Source organism: Aptenodytes patagonicus, chromosome 1 (genome assembly GCF_965638725.1).
Source record: "Aptenodytes patagonicus chromosome 1, bAptPat1.pri.cur, whole genome shotgun sequence".
NCBI classification, from domain to species: Eukaryota; Metazoa; Chordata; class Aves; order Sphenisciformes; family Spheniscidae; genus Aptenodytes; species Aptenodytes patagonicus.
In genome coordinates, this window is record NC_134949.1 from 118,634,667 (window position 1) to 118,654,194 (window position 19,528).

A 19,528-nucleotide genomic window follows, 5' to 3' on the forward strand; every position below is an offset into this window, starting at 1 on the left:
AGAGGCTGGGGGACCAGGGCTCTTTCAGCCTGGAGAAGAGACAGCTCTGGGGGGAACCTAACAGCTGCTTGGCTGTACATACAGGCAAGTCAACAAGATGATGGAGCCAGGATCTTCACAGTGGTGCATGGCAGGAGGACAAGAGGCAATATGGTGAAAGAGGAGAGGTTCAGGCAGGATGCAGGAAAAAGTTTTTAATGATGGGGACTGTCAAGCAGTGAAGCAGGTTGCCCAGTAAGGTTGTGCAAGCTCTGTCCTTGGAGTTTTCAAGAGCTATAAAAAAATCCCTGAGCAGCCTATGCTCATCCCAAAGCTGGCCTTGATTTGGGCAGGAGGCTGGACTTGAGACCTCCCAAGGGCCTTTCCCACCTGATCGCAATTCCTTTTCAGTCTTAAGCAAATGTTGGTTCAAGCATCTCCTTCCTAAGTAGGGGAGTCTTTAAGACCCCTTGGTGGATTTTTTTTCCCTTGAAATTTGTTTTAGATCTTCAGCAACGAACTAATCTCCATCACCTGGTTGAGTTTTTCTCATCCCACTGCCATCATTGAGTATAAGCAGGACTTAAATTTTAGGGGATTTCATTTGTTTTTAAAGATTCCCATCAAGGACTCTTAACACCAAGGCAAATTTGCCATATTAACCTAAACTCCCAAGTAACCCCAAATTAATTCCCACCCCAAGAGGGGACACAGAGATATTTTATTTCTTAGTCATTATTTTGATGACATGTTCTGGAAATCTACGAACCTTCAAACTTTTTCTTTTTTTTTTTTTTTTTTCTTTCCCTTTGGACAGGAATAACTCCTTGAACTGGAGCTCAGTTCAACTGGAACTGGAGTTTTAGGTGGGCGTGAGAATCTCTGGAAACTGCTAAGAGGCTCCAAAGTGTTAAAATTATCTCATATTCTATATTCTTCCTCAGAAGTCAAAAGAGGCATCTCTGAATATGCATACAGAGGAATACACTGTTGTTCCAGTTGCATGAAAGTGCAGCCAATAAATGACCAACGAAGATGACACTCAGCCCCCTCCAGCAAAATTAGTATATACATATTTGACTGCTTTCTTATCCCTAATCTCAACAGTCCTCTGCCTTGGAAATCAAAGAGCAAATCCACGCTTTTCTTCCCACAAAGTGTTATGCATAGACTGAAAAAAGTGGGAAAAATAACCAAGAATATGCAATGTCTGGAGGACACCTTTCTACAGAAAGTGGGAGTAAGGGGGAGAGAAAAGCACCTCTGCTTTTGACCTCCATCCAGCTTCATTAGTCTTGAATGACATCTGCAAGCCATCACAGATTCATTACAATATACTCCTTCAGTGATACCTGATGGACTCACCTACCCTTTAAAGAAGATCTCTGAGACTGGAGGGGACTGAAAACAAGCATATCAGTGCTATAGAGATCTCGTGCTGAATAGAGGATTTCTGTGCAGAACCTAGCCTGGCTTCCCTGCACTTGCATTATCTCTAGGAAAAATTGGGGAACACTGACCTCCATGACGCCATGAAAATCTTACTCCATCATCCAGTCTATACACATGTACATATCAGCTGCACAACCCCCCTTATTTTGTTCAATGCTATCATAGAAATATTTCCACACCTTCACCTATCTCCCTGCACCTAGAGTAGAACTCACACATTGCTCCAACTTGCCCTATAAAAACTTTTAAATCTTTCTCTCACTAAAATTTTGGGAGTGAATCTGCTGGAGCCGCCCAGTCTGCTGGAGACAGGTTGTTGTTCTCTCCTTACGCCAGGCTGTGACAAAGGACTTCGACATCTCAGCAAGTTCATCATTGTCTCACAGTGAAAGCCTGATATGAAAGATTAATGCACTCTCACTCACCAGCAGTAAGTGGTGATGGTCTCCTTTTCCATTTTATGATGTCTTACCTTTCATAGACATATTCTGTCAGTTTAACCATTGTGAAGATTTATCTAAATTTGTTAGCTAGTGATAGAAGTGTGCATTAAATGTGCTAGGATTGTCATGTGCATGAAACACGACTTTCTTCATTCCTCCCCCTCCTTCTTTTGCTCTCTCTCATGCACACATGAATCCATCAAATAGATAATAATAGTCTGTTAAACAGATAATAACAATATACATATTTAGGAACTCATGCTTATTGATCTGTTATCTGAACACGTGCACATAGACTAATATACCTATAGATTTATCAATTCAGTTCTTAAAAATATATAAGGCAATGCTGTGGAAAAATGTATGAATGGCACACCAAAAATCTGTGATGAAATTAAAATTTAATTACTAGGAATTAAATTGTTGTCTTCCTATGAAGACCTTTATCCAGTGCATACTACCACAGCAGAATGCATCAGTGTTTGTGAATATACAGGTTTAAAAACTTTTCGGTGTTCTTAAAAATTTGTATTCTGCTTATTATTGCAGAAGATAATTTGAAGGCAATGGAGTACAGTGGTGACAGTGCTGGGCAGTGTTTTTAGGATGCTGTGAAAAGAAATGGTGCAAGAAAAGTTTTGCTGGATTCTCTTGTACTAAGCTGTCTTTTGTGTCTGCCAAGAGCAGCACTGCTTTAGAAAAGTAACATGTCTGTATCTTTGCTGGGCCATGCAGAAATACAAAATGTGAATTGCTAGACTGAATTACAAAAACCCTTTCCATTTCCCCCACTATTTAGATTTTTTTTTTTTTTTTAAATGGATTATCTGTTCAGAGCTACACTACTGACAAAACTAACTTCATAAAAATCTTTCGGTTAGGTGACTTTGGTGAAGTTTCAATGCTTGGATATAATGGAATGAATGCAAACTGATATTTCATGACATCATCAATAAAATTCTTCTCTGACTGTCAAATAAAAATATGGCAAGCCTTATGATATGAATGTGGAATGCTTTGTCATTTTACAACAATATTGTATGTGACTGCAGATATAAAAGACAGAACTTTCTTTTTTTCCACAGTATGTCTAAAAAAACTGCAGTACAAGAAAAGAGTTTTGGCCAGAATGAAAGCGGTTCCAAAGAAGAGTTACACCTTTGTTGGTGATTTCTGAAGGATGAATGGTTTCACAGTACCCTAGCCTTTGAAATAACCCCAGTATGGGTTGAGTTTGCATATGCAAGCTGAAATGTTACACAGTATGATTGTTCCTTTCTATCATGTTTCATACTTTGATTTTGCTATAGTGAAACATTTTTAATAGCATTAAATAATTTCAAGATAAGCCTTTAGTATTTTAAGTGTTGTGTTTTATCAAAGGATTTTAACACAAACTTTACACTAAAAGGATACAGACAATTAAAATTCTTGAACACTACCATATCAGTAGAATGATTCTGCTTTCATTTCCCTCATTTACGTTTTTAACATGAAAGATTTTAGACACTCAGTGTATCCAAGTTTGTTTATACAGTATTTTAAAATGCTTCTAATTTTAAATAAACGTGTCTATTTTCACCTATAAGGATAATCACTCCCACAAGCTAATCACCAGCAAGGCTAATCACAAATTTGCAATTAAACTAGCCAGTCACAATCATAATTTTTAAAAGATTAGTATGAAGAAATTGCTCTTGGAAGTTTATAAATAGTCTTTTTCTGTGAAAAATGCATTTTTGATTGGTGGTGCATTCATTATGCTCATGCTTGCACAGCATAGCAATGAACTTTATGAAGGGATATCTGTGATATAGACAAACTACAAATGATTTCTGAGAAGCTAATTCTGGTTCTGATAACAGTCTGATCATGGCAACAGGAAACACGACAAGCTCAACACCTGACTATTTGCATCTTTTATAGCCCATGCTTAACTCCTAAGCAACTTACCACTTGTGCATACAAGCAAAACATCAATAACTAAACTATACAGTTGTTATGGGCAGAGTGCTTTTCACTAAGGTCTTAGTCTCTCTTGTTTCTCAGATTTTCTCAGCATCAGAGTTGAGGTTGTTAGGTTATCCTAGAACATAACATCAAATTACATTTACTTGCTGAAACAGTTTATCAAGTATTTTGGCTCAGCCCTTAGCAACTGTGAGTGTTAGCACCTTCTGTAATGAGGGGAACATAGAAAAAATCTGTCCATACATGAAGTTTTCAGTGGCTGGAAGAGGAACAAAGCAAACCTGATGACAATGCTTTCTTTGAAATGAGGAATATTGATGCACCGATTGAAGACCAATACAACATCTAGCACAAGAAGCAGTCAACACTGGCTTTGTTTAGCTTAGGACAATTTATTAAAACAAATGGAAAGTGTCTAAGAGATTTTCAGAACTTGGTATTTACACATTTAAATTAAATGTGTTAATTATAATCAAGTAGCATATTTACATGGTTAAATTTAACCATTTTCATAAAAAAATTTGCTAAGGGATCTTTTAAAGCACTTCTAAAATAGTGTGCATTTCTTCTTTGAACAATAGAAATGAAAATTATTCTGATGCTGATAAAAACATACAAAAGACTAAAAGTTGGTACAAATCTTCAGTGCTAATACCTATTTTATATAGTATATGTTGACTGTGTAAGAAGATTAGAATTTCTTAACTTTATCATGGCTTCTGACTACATGTTACTTACACTATTTCACATCCAATATTTAAAACAGAGGCTATTTTGTTTTATAGACTGTTTTGCACTTTTGATTCATACTGTGCTTTTCTTACCTTCCCTGACTTTCTTCAAATCCTTGTTTTCCCAAGAAATGGGATGATTCATACTATGGACTGTTTGTGGTTGTAAAAGATAACATTTAAAACTTGTTTTGAATAGTTTTATGACACAAAAAGTGCTCAGAGTGTACCGGGGGTTTAATTACGATACAATATTTAACTTCATAAGTAATTACAAATTCTCTTTGGATTTACATATTCCTGTTAGCTGCAGGTCCACACAACCAGTCTTACACACATGATTCTTGCTTTTTCCATGAGTACGTCCAGCACAAACTTGAAAGTCTAATCTAGAAAGTAATGTCATCTCATGATTTTCAGTCTTGACAAATGTCTACTATAAATTTAAAAAGTGAAGATTGCAATCACTGTTTTCCTCTTCTCAGTCTACATTTTACCATAGGAAATATAATCTTGCTTTGTTTTAGCATAAAACTTCAGTGATACTTCCAAAAAGTATTGGTTTTAAGCAAAAATTTATTAAACCAACCTACCTCTTTTGATCAGCCAATCCGAATTTTAAGAATATTATCCCAGCATATTTAAACTTCATAAAAATTGAAATGAGTATCAGACTATCTTTATCTTTTTCACCCTGGTTCTCCAATTAAAAATATTTCAAGGATACTGTATTGGATACTTCAGCTTTGGTTTATTCTCCCAGGCATGTTTCTTGTTTTCTTCTGTTGTTGATGCCAACCTGCCAGAGTGACTCAGTGGAATGAAGATAATGCCAAAACACTTTGGTAACAATGAAATTTAAGAAAAAAAAAAAAATCCTGAATTTCACGTCTCTTATTTACCACTTCAAGTTTCTGTGAATGTATGTACTTTCATTTTTTTCCTTTTGTATAAGTAAACCTTTAAAATTAAATAAAATAAATGCTATTATTGTGTCTATTCAAGAAAATTAATTGTAAATACCAAGAGCAAAACACTTTTAAATGTTGAGATATTTCTGGCAATAGGAATTGCACATGTTTAATATCACTATGTATTTCAAAACAGAACTGTGTTTGTCCCTTATTTTCTTCAAATGAATATACAGGTAGATATCATAGAGTCTTACTTCACAAAGGGTGTTAAATGAGCACATATGTACAGTCTACTTATATAAAGATAACTACATTTCTGTGTCAGTATCAAGAGGCACTTAAAGTATAATTTTATATGCCAAATTCTACAAAGAGCCTAATGAAAGTCCATTAAGTCAAGGAAAAGTCTCTTATGGTCTTTTGTGTGTTTTATGTCCGTACATGATAAATTTAATTTTCAGACAATAATTGCAGAATCAAAAAAATATATCCCTGTTTCTTCTTTTTAATATATGCTTTTAAAGATAACAAGAGAAAAATAAATAAGAGCTCCCAAAATGAAGGCCCTCAAGCCCACAAGGTCAAAAAATCTTGTACAGGTGCAATTGCTGTACATGGGCAAAGCACTACTTAGAGGTGCATTAAAATGATAAGTCAATTATGGATAAGAAACACAGGCAGGAAAAATAATGGAGAAAAAAACACAGCAAAAATAAAAAATCTTTCATTATAACATAGTCAATATATCTGCCTTTTAATATCAATCCCAAGCTCAAATTCATTGATCACAACATAACCAATACGTAAGTGCAGCCTGCAGTTGGTTTGCCTCTGATCCTTACGTCAGTAAGTAGCAGAAGCAAGTCCAGAGAGCAGTCTGGGGCCAAGGCTACTGCAAAGGGGACAGGGCCAAAGAGACATTTGGAGACTAGGCCACCCACAGCATAGGTCCAAGGCCCACCCAGGCAGCAAAACTGGTGACGGGGATGAGGATAAGTATGCTCACAAGAAAGCTCTTGAAAGGGCCAGGTACTCAAGCCTGAGCTGAAATGGAGCCTGGGTGAGGGCACCAGGTGAGGATGGTCAGAGCAGTTAAGGTCTGCTTGTGCCCTCAAGGCCCTGACAGCTGAAGACAGCCATATGTAAGAGACAGACAAATATTGGGAGCACACCCATATCATGACTTAACTTCAAACCTTTAATTAACATGGTTTAGATATGTCTGTGCACTTGAAAAAAGGTAATAATCACTGGTCAAAGGGAGTTTATATGATCATAGTTGTGTGGAGCTAAATTGATTAATTCGTCATTTCCATTAATATTTCATGTCATGTTTTACCAAGGACTTTCTTAAAAAACAATTTTTTTAACCTTTACGTTGTCGGTTGTACACAACAAAAGCAGAGGTTCTAAGTCAGTGATCTGCAGAATGAAATCTGGATGAAATCCAGATGTAAAAAAGAATCAAATGGTGTGGATGGGTTGATACCCTTATTCCAGAAAAGGACTAATTTGTAGACAAAAGGCATGTGAGTTAATGCTTTTTTCTTTTATAAACTTCAACTGGCATATTTTAAACTACTGTACTACCTAGACCTCAGTGCAGCTGTGTCAATACAGACCATCTGAATACCTGATCCAATATATTAATCATATTTCATAAATGTTATCATTCATTTTAGAATATTGACTTTCTTAAACTAATGTTTAAAATAAGAAAATATGAAGCATCTGAGCTGTACAATAATTAGTCTTAGCACAAAGAAAAAGTCTTAAAAGATTAACTATCTCGCTCTACATATTGCATTTATGAAACATTCACCTTTTTCTGCTGAACTCACTCCATGAAAATGCTTTAGAAGTTAGTCAAGAAAAGAAACTGTAGAAATGCAGCCTGTACATGAAGTGTATTACTCTTTCAACAATACAAGCTAGTAGAAGTATTTGAATTGTTAGACATATTTTTCCCAGCATTAACATTCGTCCATTTTCTGAGAACAGGTTATTCTCCAGTGGGAGATAATAGGGCTTTTTACTTTCATATACCATTAAATTTTAGAATGCAGTGGAATAATTTTAGCCATTCAGAATACAGAATGGTGTGGAATTGTCGACCTATAACTACAAACTGATTTCCTAGGAATAAGGTTCACTTTGCATTGTTTGAATGAAGAAATCTGACTTGGAAAACAGCAGTCTGTTCTTCCTGTTCATGTAAAGGAAACATTTGGATTCAATGGCTAGGGGTAAAGAGAGGAGTCAGAAGACCCAAATTACATGTTTGACACTAGCTACTTAGCTTTGGAAGACGAGCTTGTTAACGTGTAAATAAGCAGCCGCTGTGGCTCAGTGATATTGCTAGCCTTAGAGGAGAACTACTGATATAAGGCAGTTCTCAATACTTCTTTACTCTATTGAAAAACTGGTCACACTGTGATCTCGTGAAAGTAAAGGTGGCAGGACTGAACCTGCAAGCTACATCACATCTTTAGTAGGAGCTTCATAGTGGCAAAGTCCTTTGATCATTGCTGTTGTCTGTGTAGTAATGCAGGGTCTACTTCTGCAATAGCTGACAGTATGCCATCAACAGAAAACATGATAAACACGTACTGTTTACAAAGTAAAGATTGCCCAACACTCCTGCCTGCTCAAACTGGAATCCACTAACTTTTAAAAATCAAAACTAATTCATATTGAAATTTTCTCATATAAAATGTGTTTTAATTTGTTTCCATTTCACTTTGTTCAAAACTAATCTTCCCTAGTGATCAGATTTACTTTTAAAATGAACATTAAATTCTTTTCAAATTCACAGACACATTAGCAAATTCATCCACAAATCCACCAATGTTGTCTTATTTGATTATAAATTAATCCAAAGGCAAATTTACCCAGACAGGTATTAATCATATTCAGTTTGACAGAATTTAGATCTAATTCTGTCTCAAATTTACATCTCAGTCTTACTTTCTCAGCAAAACTTCTAAATTGTTTAAATCAAACAGATATTTTCTGAACATCAGTAGTGGGGCCATATATAACAGATACCTTCATCCATGCTTCAACAGTAGAAGCTGCCCCACAGAAGTACTTTCGCTTTATCTATACTATGATATGAATTCATCAGTAAGAAACACATTTATATTTTAAGAGTAAAACTACAAGATTATTTAGAAAAAAAAGATATATACTTATGTGTTGGGTGTAGATTTCAAAGAGTTGGCAGCAGAGGGTGGCAGAGCTGGCCTCCATGAGAAGAGGCCAAGGGCTGCCCCATGCCATCCAGCTACAACAGACCCACTGCAGGACACAGCTGAGCCTGTCAACCAAGATGGTGGCACCTCTGGGAAAACATATTTAAGAAAGGGCAAAACACTGTGCAAACAGTAAGGAATGAGGGAAAAAAGTATGAGAAATAGCCCTGTGGACACCAAGGTAAGAGAATAAGGGGGAGGAGGTGGTCCAGGCACAGGAGCAGATGTTCCTTTGCAGCCTATGGAGAGGACCAGGGTGGGGACCCCGCACTGGAGCAGGTGGATATTTCCTGAAGGAAGCTGAGGCATGTGGAGAACCCACACTGAAGCAGGTTCCTGACAATAATTGCAGCCCGTGGAGAAGATCCCATGCAGGAGCCACTTTTCTGGCAGGAGCTGTGGCCCGTGAAGGACCTGTGCTGGAGCAGTCTTTTCCTGAAGGACTGTAGCCCATGGAGAGGGCCCATGCTTGAGCTGGGGAAAAGTGGAAGGAGGAAGAAGCAGCAGAAAGCAACTGTTGTTGACTGACCACAACCCCCCATTCCCCATCCCCCGCTTTGCTTGGCGGGAAGGAGGTAGAGGAGTTGTGGGTGAAGGAGTGAAGTTCAGCCTGAGAAGAAGGTTGGGAGGGAAGGGGTTTTTGTTTCTTACCATCCAACTCTATGTTTAACTGGCAATAAAATATTTTTCCCCAAGTTGAGCCTTTTGCCTATGATGGTAATTGGTAAGAGATCTCCCTGTCTTTATCTTGACCCAGGAGCTTTTTCATCTTATTGTCTCCCCCTGTCTTGTTGAGGAGGGAGAGTGAGAGAGCAGCTGGGTGGGCATCTGGCAACTGGCCAAGGTCAACCCACCACAATTCAGTAGCACCAACACTTACAAAGACCTTTTCCCTTAAAAACTATTTAGCCTCTTGATTCCAGTTAGGTTCTTCTAAGTAGGCACAAGTTCATGCCAAGCTTACTGTGGATCAGAGTTTGTCTATGTTTGGATTCCAAAAGTATATTTCAAATGCTATAAAATTACTAAGGAGCCTACGTTCTCTTTTTAGAAAGGATTTAGGACCCTCTGCATCCTTGAGCATCATTTGGGTTTAGAATCATAGGACTTCAGACGTGTAAGTGCTCAACTTTGCTGTTTTCTTAGCTTATGTTTATTCCTTGTTGATACCAAAATGATATCAGAGTGATGAAACTTTTAATATAGAAGACATTCAAATATTTTTACATGAAACATTTGAATCTTCTTGAAGGTTCTTTTCTTACAGTGGCTGAAAATGGGGTCATTTCTTGTCATGAACTCAGCCCATACTGCCAATATTTAGATATAATGATTTGTGGATTCTATAGAGAAAACTGCTTAAAAAAAGAAGCAACAATTTTCTGTAACGGAAAAATTAAAAACAGAATTATTTTTTTTTTTTTTTTTTTTTTGACAAGTGACTCATACCTATAGTGCCTGAGAAGCTGGAAGCTCTTCCAAGCCTGCGAACCTGTAGAGTTCTGTAGTGTTTACATCTGCATTGCTTCCACTACATCATAACAGGTAAAACCAAATAAGATCCTAAAAAAATGTTTCTAGATTAAAAAAAAAAAAAAGTTTTTTTCCCAAAACAAAAAAACTTATTTATTTACCTGCAGTTAAAGGTAGCAGAATAAATTCTGGTAATTCAAGAAAACAGTCTTTCTAAGGATGTACAATTAAAAAGCAAACAATCTAAATTGCTAGAAGCATACAAAAATAAAAATATCATCAAAAGTCCAGATATATAAAAAGAAATGGAAACATATAGATAAAAAGACAGAAGCAGTTTCTCTCTTTCCCTTCTACTGCAATAAGCTTCTCTTATTCACTCATTTTATTTCTGTACTATGCTGGTCTCACAGAATAAATTGCAAATGCATACTTCTTTATTGACAAGAAGTAACATTGGAATATGTAAGACTTATTTGTAAGCTTTAAGTAATGCTTGTGTTTTAACACTTTCCTAAATTTGGGCCATCTTATACAGAGGAATTAACTATTTCACCAGTCTAAACAAACATTGTTTCAGTAAAATAATAATATTTGACATACAAGTGTCTTTATATATAAATATTCTTTTTTTATGTGTTTGTATGCTGCACAAGAACAAAGAATGCAAGACAGAATCGCTGTACAGAACTAAGGGAATACAGGACTGGGAGGCCTCCAGGTCTCTGTTGTTGGTATTGTGTTATACAATTGCTTTTATAACTGTTATGGGCTCCACTTTGAAAATATTTTTGAATTTTTCTTTTATTCTTCTCCATGACCTTCTGATTTGATTAAATCTGCAGAAACATGCTGCTTTACTTTCTAGGGGTTTCCTTCTAATGTCCAAACAGAATTTATTTATCATCAGTTTCTATCCACCTCTTTTTGTGCCAACATGACTTTGGTCTTCTTCCTCCCTGGGGTTTGCATCACATTCCTACCATGCCCCATTGCACGTATATGCAATAATCAAGTTCCTCTGCAACATACTGGACTAATTAAAGCATGCCCGCCTACTCTTCTTTTATCTTGGTGATCCTTGAAGCAATTTCTTGTTTCAGGAAGAGTTAATCATTCTTGAAAACAGCCAGTCAAAACTCTGCAGTGTTCAAAATTAGGTCAATCAGCGCTTAATACAGTAGAATTAACAATTCCTTATCTGTGCTGAATATGCCTCAAATGATATGACTAGTGATCACATTTGTTTTTATCATGGATGTGGATTATTATTTTTCTGCAAGAAAAGGACTTTAGCTTTCATTGCTGTTATTTATAAAGAAGCTACTTTGTAAAATATCCAGTGTTTTATAGTTCATGAAGAGAAGAAAGCCTGTTCTTTAGGAGGGAATCTTTTATCTAAACTTCAAAGCTCTAGCATTAAAAAAGAAGACTTCAGCATCTAAAATACTGAGCATCTGAAGAGGCTCTATTGTAAACTATAGGATCTGAACAAGTTTAAATTACATTTCAGATTCCTTTTTATTCCCAATTTTACTTTCAGTTTATGTGTCACTGGGATAGATCTGAGTGAGTACAGATTAAAAAAAAAAAAAAGACTTGGGACTAAACTCTGACATTTGATTCCACCAGTATTTGCTATCTTTCTCTTGAGCAAGACTGTAAGAATGTTCGTGGCTTTCCTGGAAAGCTAAACTATTACAATCCTGTGTGAATCCTATAAGCCATATAGTTGTGGATGACTAATAAAATAAGTCTTTAAAAAATATCACAGCCTGTTTTCTTGATATTTCAGCAGGATAACTGCTGGCAAAACACTATAAATTCATTGCTTGCTGAGTTTTGTAAATCTTACAAGCGCACTGTGATGTCAAAGGAGTAGCAAAAATTTGTATCTCTGTTCCTTGCTTTCTTCCAAACAGATTGTCATGGTTTAACCCCTGCAGACAGCTCAGCCCCACACAGCTGCTCGCTCACTCCCCCACAGTGGGATGAGGGAGAGAATCAGAAGGGTAAAAGTCAGAAAACTCGTGGGTTGAGATAAAGACAGTTTAATAGGTAAAGCAAAAGCTGCATGTGCAAGCAACACAAAACAAGGAATTCATTCACTCCTTCCCATGGGCAGGCAGGTGCTCAGCCAGCTCCAGGAAAGCAGGGCTCCATCACGTGTAACGGTTACTTGGGAAGACAAACGCCATCACTCCCAGCATCCCCCCCGCCCCTTCCTTCCTCTTCCCCCACGTTTATTGCTGAGCATGGCATCATATGGTATGAGATATGCCTTTGGTCAGTTTGGGTCAGTTGTCCCAGCTGTGTCCCCTCCCAAATTCTTGTGCACCCCCAGCCTACTCACTGGCAGGGCGGTGTAAGAAACAGAGAAGGCCTTGACTCTGTGTAAGCCCTGCTCAGCAATAGCTAAAACATCCCTCTGTTATCAACACTGTTTCAGTCACAAATACAAATCATAGCCCCACACGAGCTACTATGAAGAAAATTAACTCTATCCCAGCCAAAACCAGTATGGAGATTTAAGACAGTCAGTATACTGGACACATTTACATCCAGAAATGCCTTCCAACTCACTCAATCTGACCATGTACTTTATGATTCCTTCCTTTAATGAAGTAAAATATTATAGGCAAGAGATTGGCACTTTTTGCCACACAATGGCATCAAGGAAGATTTATTGTACAAATTTCCTGAGGGAAGTATAATTTTAATTAATGAGCAAATGATATTTTCCAAGTCAGGTTATTTGTAGCCAGAAGGTGAGAGGATTTTACTATAGCATCTGAATGCATTAAACATTCATTCATTTACTGTGACATAAAAGCCTGGTGAGATTGGAAATATTATTGCTCTCATTTTAAAGTAGGGAAAAAGCCACAACTGTCCTTGTCCAACCAAACACATAAGACACTTCAAAAAGCAATCTAAGCACTTGTCATTACCCACCTATTAAAAGTTACATACATTAAAGAATTTTGCTTGACTCTTGTCTGCATTGAAAGGATTTGCTCACATAGACAAATTTCAGGCTGAAACACATTCCACCTTCCCCGGTCAGATGAGCATTTCTTTGGTTCAAAAGGAAAAGATATGGCAAGACTTGCTTAAAAACAGAGTTCGAGCTGAATTCTTCTACACAAAAACTAGAAGTCTAAGAAATAAATGGGAGAAACGATCCCCCACCAAGATTTTGCAGTGAGTGTGAAACAGAAATAACAGGGTACAAGCTTACTATGAACACTAGAATAGATCATGCTATTAGAGAAGAGATGATACATATTAAAACAATCTTACAGTTATGTGTTGTATATGCTGTCTATACTTTATACTGTGATTTTTATTATAATATGACCATTATATGTTGTAATAACATAGTGATCATGTCAACAAGTAACTTAGATGCCCTCTGGACTGAAATAGCAGGCTTAATGAGGAAAATGACAGTATTATTTCCCTATAATGACATCATTATTTAAAACGGATTCGAGGAAACATCTAGGGAATTATGAACAACTCGGATGCCAACACTGGTAATTAGTGTCAGATGTTATAAAGAATAGAAGTAACAATCACCTGGATAAATATGACTCGGGAAAAGTAAAAACAGACTTAGCAAAGGGTAGGGATGCCACAAAATCCACAGAGAGGCATGCTCTCTAGAGGCGACCACCAGCAAAGGTGCGAGTGAGTGGGGGGGTCTGGGTAGTGGCTGCTGTGGTGGGCTCCTGCAAACACTCAGCAGCATCCCTCATCAATGGGACCTATCAAAGGGAAGTTGCCAGAGGAAAAGAAGGAAAGTCCTAATGTGGAAAAATAGTAGGTAAAAGGTATGGAATGGAATAAATAATAAATTTTCACAGAGGTGAAACAGTAGCAGAGCATAGTTTTGCTCTGCTAAGAGAGGTCTACTAAATCTTGGATGGCATGAAGGATGATTTTTTATTATGCAGAATCTCAAATGACAGAAATGAAACTAACAGACAGGAAGTTCAAAACAAAAATAGCATTATTTCTACAGAGTTTTGGAACTCTTATCCTCAAGGGGCTACAGAAATTAGAAGCTTTTATTTGACTCAGAAATTAGAAGTTTTTATTTGGTTGGAAAAATTTGGACAGAATAATCCATTTGGGATTAAAGACAAAGACACTTCTGGGGAACTATTGGTATACACTTCTTCTATTCCTATATTTTTCATTGCTGTCTAACAGATACTGGGTTAGACTACTGTTTTCATGTTAAAATTTTCACCATGAGGGAAATGTGTGCAGATTTAGAAATGTAAGAATACTCAATTAAATTGGGAACACCTTTTATTTGTTATGTGATATTTTTGCCTATTTTTCTGTCTCTAATAATATGCAGTAACATTACAAATGAGTTCACTGATATTTTATGAACAAAAACACTAATGTTATACATTTCCATTTTCCATAAACAACATTTACACAGTATGAGTATATTGTATTAAAATTATGTACTCTGTTATGGATATATCAGTAGAGACTGAGATGCAGTTTAGCAAGGTAATTCAATCGTTAGGTTTGACTTTGGTGTATTTGTTTCTTCCTATTTATAAGATTTAAATCTAGACCAAAATCAATAAGCGATTTTCTGAATTAAAGCAAACAAAATTACTACATTTTACACAAATTCAGATGTTATGACAGAAGTGTTTTCCTTTTTAATTGAACTATTGTATAGAGAGATGATAAGTACAGTAATTCATCATATTAAGGTAAAAACAAATGATATAGCTGCACAGATCATCAGTTCATTTGCACAGATGGATATTTTTGCAGGACAGAAGAATTTTTCTAGAGAAAGTATATTCCCTGGATTGGATGAATGCTTTTGACATACACTTTCACATAATATATGTTTCTTCTAACAAAGATTTTTGTTTCCATATCTGCTTAAAGAATACATCAATTAAAAAATGACCTCAGAAATGGTAATGTAATACTTTCAGTCCTCTCTCAATTATTTCAACACCACTCAAGAGTATCAATTTTTCACCTCCAGATTCTGTTCAATATACAATGATGCTCCATAGAAACTAGTAGAATGGTAAAACCTGTAGTAGGTAAATGCACACTTTATGCATAGTAACCACAGAGATCTAACATTAATATCTCACATTAATGTCACATTTGTTGTTTTATGTTTCTCTGTAAATGCCAGTGTATCTCCACTTGTTTTCTTCTATTTTCTCTTATGCCTTTAATAATGCAGATTGTTATTGTTTGTCTTGTCTGATAATTTTAGGGTCAAAAAGCTCTTTCAGAAAAAATGTCAATATTCACATGACACTTGACTTCATTTAAGCTGGAGCTTGTTTATTCCTGCAGCAGCGTGTTTTCCATGTCAGCATTCAAATTCATCTGTCTCCTTGACCAGTTCATATAAAAAGTGATAATTGAATATATTTTCTATCATAACCCTAGGTCACCTGTAAAGAGATTGGAAAATTACTCTCAGCACCAATTTAACAACTGCAAAAGGTGAGGAAAAAAATAATGCTAATTAAAACAATAAGGTTAATGGAATGGAAGAACATTTTCTTTCTGCAGCAGGCAGTACATCTGGAAGAGACTTCACATCTTTAAGCATACAACCCCTCTCCCCCCCAAAAAAAAACCTGACAATACTGCACAGATTTCCTGGAAATAAATTACTACACCAAAGTAGCACAACTTCTGGGTTTATGGTGGATTTATGAAAACAATTCTCCACACTTCAAAATTGAGTTAACAATGTATATGAAGTGGTGTGGTGTGTCAACCTTGGCTAGCAGCTAAGCCCCACCCAATCACTTGCTCACCCCCCCCCCTCCTCCCCCAGCGGGATAGGGGAGAGAATCAAAAGGGCAAAAGGAAGAAAAACTTGTGGGTCAAGATAAAGACAGTTTAATAAGTGAAGAAAAGCCCCACAGCATGTACAAGCAAAGCAAAATAAAGCATTCATTTGCTAATTCCCATCAGCAGGCAGATGTTTACTGCTACTTGGAAAGCAGGGCCTCAGCATGCATGACTGTTACTTGGGAAGACAAATGCCATAACCCTAAATGTCCCTTCTTCCTCCCTCTTTTCCTGAGCTTTTAATTCTGATCACAAGGTCATATAGCATGGAACATCCCTGTGGTCAGTTTGGGTCAGCTGTCCTGCCTGTGTCCCCTCCCAACATCATTCACACCACCACCCTACTTGCTCTGGGGGCAGCGTGAGAAATGGAAAAAGCCTTGATGCTGTGCAAACATTGTTCAACAATAGCTAAAACATCAGTGTGTTGTCAACCATTGGTGTGTTTTAGTCACAAATCCAAAACACAGCCCCATATGGGCTGCTATGAAGAAAATTAACTCCATTGCAGACAAACCCGGTACAATCTCCACCCCTTATTCCATACCATTTACATTGTGCTCGCTAGCGGGTCCCACACTATCCAATACACCCTCATTAACAACTTTCTCCCTCCCCATCCTTTGATTTATACACAGATATCATTCCCTCGGTCTATGGGCCACCCCTGTAAAATGTCCATAAAATGTCCAGAGTCCATTCAGCCCATAACTTGCGTTCCATCTCTTACGGCGGGTGCTCAGGAGAGGAGAGGTGGTGTGTCGTGTTGAGTTATTGGGCGCCAAAGTCAGCTTGAGTCGGGTCACTGCTGCACTTGCCTGGCTTCTTGCGAGGCTCATCCCCCTGCTATAGTACTTTCTATAAGATACAGTTCAGATCATGGGTTACAACAATTTGAAGGTATATCCTTTGCAAGTGAATACGTAACTTATCTTTAAATTGCTTCTTTTCTTGTTGTTGTTTTTGCCAATGCTCATAGGTGCTTTAGCCCCTTGTTCTCTCTTACTAAAAATGACCATGATTTTCCTTTCAAATGTATTTTTGTTTGTTTACATATTCAGGCAAGATAGGCTTATTAGTATGTTCAGTACATTTAGCATGATTTTGCTGCAAAGTTCATTTCTGACAGAGCTTGTGCTTACTTAAGCAATTACACATTGTAAAAATAAGCAAACATATTCCTTTCTGCAGGAAGAGCTCTCTAACATGCTTTGAAATCATATGCAAACAATCAGTGTAAGCTATTTACATTACTGTTGGCCTATTATGATGTCCATGTTCTTTGTGTTAGCTTCCAGCTCTGTTGCTGGTGTTGTCATTTGATACTTGACACCAAACCTCCTCAGGTGTGCTTCCTTCAACACCTTTCTCTTTCTTACCTTGTGATAGCAAAGGGTGTTGTTTTACATGATTCCCCCTTCCTCCAGTAAACTTGAGTTAGTAGATGTCAGACACCTGAATAAATTTACATTATATTTATATAGTCTATAATCTTATTCAAGGTCACTGAGGTATGAAACGTATCATATTATACCGTCTGTTTCCTTACTTCAGGCAGTTATCATTGAGACTAAGAGTATCTTTCTGTCTGCTTCCAGAGGGCAAGATAAACATAAATGTGGTTCAAAAAGAATTCAGAGTTGACAAGAGTTTAGAGTTAGGTCTTGAGTTCTTATTTGCTCCTCTGGTTTCCTCCAGGGAAAAAAATCAGGTTACCTTTTATTCAGGTTTCCAGCTCTCATTTTCTTTTCAAAAGTAACACATTTTCTTTTTGAAATTTCTCCTTGTCACATTGCTGCTGGTTGCAATAACTCTTTATGAAGAGAAAAGCAGATATGATTAAAATGTCCCTTAGTGGGCTTGATGAAGACATGGTAATGGCAGCAATTTCCATGCAATTTTCATAAAATACCTCAGCACTTACTGAACATCTAAGTAGCTCTTGACTACTGTAACTTTTAATCCACCTTGTCTAATTGTACACATTCCTATTAAGAAATGTTCTTAACAGTTCTTACAAAAAGTAGAATATTATAGAAATAAATGCTGGAGGCTATGCAATATCCTTATGAAAATTGAGTACATTCTTCCAAACCATATGTGTGTGCATGTGTGCACGTGCACATGTAGAGATCATTGCTTGCAAAAAGAAACTTTTAAGCTTTCATAGAAAACTAAGTAAAAAATTAATTCAGAGCTTCTGCTAAAATAAATCTGATTAATTTTTTTGAACAGGACAGACACTAAATATAGCTGCTTTAAATTGGTCAAAGTAATTTGATATAGACATTTTCCATTGGTTATTAGTGTATCTCTCTGAAGCATACTGAAGAAATAAAATCTTACTATTTATGTATTTTTAAAAAGGATTCTTCATTAGATATCACATCTGAGTTACAGATTGTATTATTCACGTTATTTTTACTAAGCACCTGCAATAAGAACTGATCTATTACGATACTGAAACAAAAGGCAGTGAAGAGTAGGAAAAGCAATAGTTCAGCAGTTTAACTCTTTTATTTTGAATGTGCTTGTTCATACATTGGCTCAAGTTTTCTTCAAATGCATTCAACTGCAGGTTTTCCACTGACTTTTGTAGGAGCTAGATAAGAATTTCCAAGGGCAAAAGCTATTAAGTGTAACGTGTATTATTAATGTGTTTTTGTCTCCCTTACTATATTTATTATAAGCACATTAATGAAAATGCCATGAATATTAGGGCTGATTTATAAGAATAGGGTACTGTTTACAGCCAGATTACTGCACACTGGAAATATTTTATTTAACTTAACTATATGCATTTGCAATTTATTAAGACACTTGTATCACTCCAAAGAACAGTCTCTATTAAGAAGATCGATGACCTGCAGGTTTACAATGTTTTCTTCTGAACCTCAGTGTTGAGGGGAAAAGATTGTTCAAATTTTTATTGAGAATCGATTTCTATGCAAGGAATTTACCAAATAATACAAATACACTCATAAGGTATGTCATAACCCATTTAGAGATAATGAAATAGAATTTAATAACATTAACATATATGCAAATAAAACATGTAGGACCCAAATCAGTCTTCTTGCAGGTATCACCTGTTCTCCACATTCTGTATAGGAAACCACAACTTTGCATGGATACAGGGGATGTCCAAGGGCTTCATACACATCTGAAAGAGTTTGGATATGAGTTTGCTCACTAGAGTTTACTCATAAAAGTTATGAGCACTGCTGTCTGTTTGTTCATAGCCACCACTCCTCCATCCAGAGCTATTGTAGCTTTAATGGTCATATATAGTTCAATTATCCATACATGAAAAATAAGCATTTGCAGTCCTTTTTACATTTTTATCCCATATTCTTAATGATAAGTCAATAGTATTTGAGCACAAGCCTAGATGCTTAAACAAACCAGGACACCACTCCACAATGTATACGTATACTAAATAA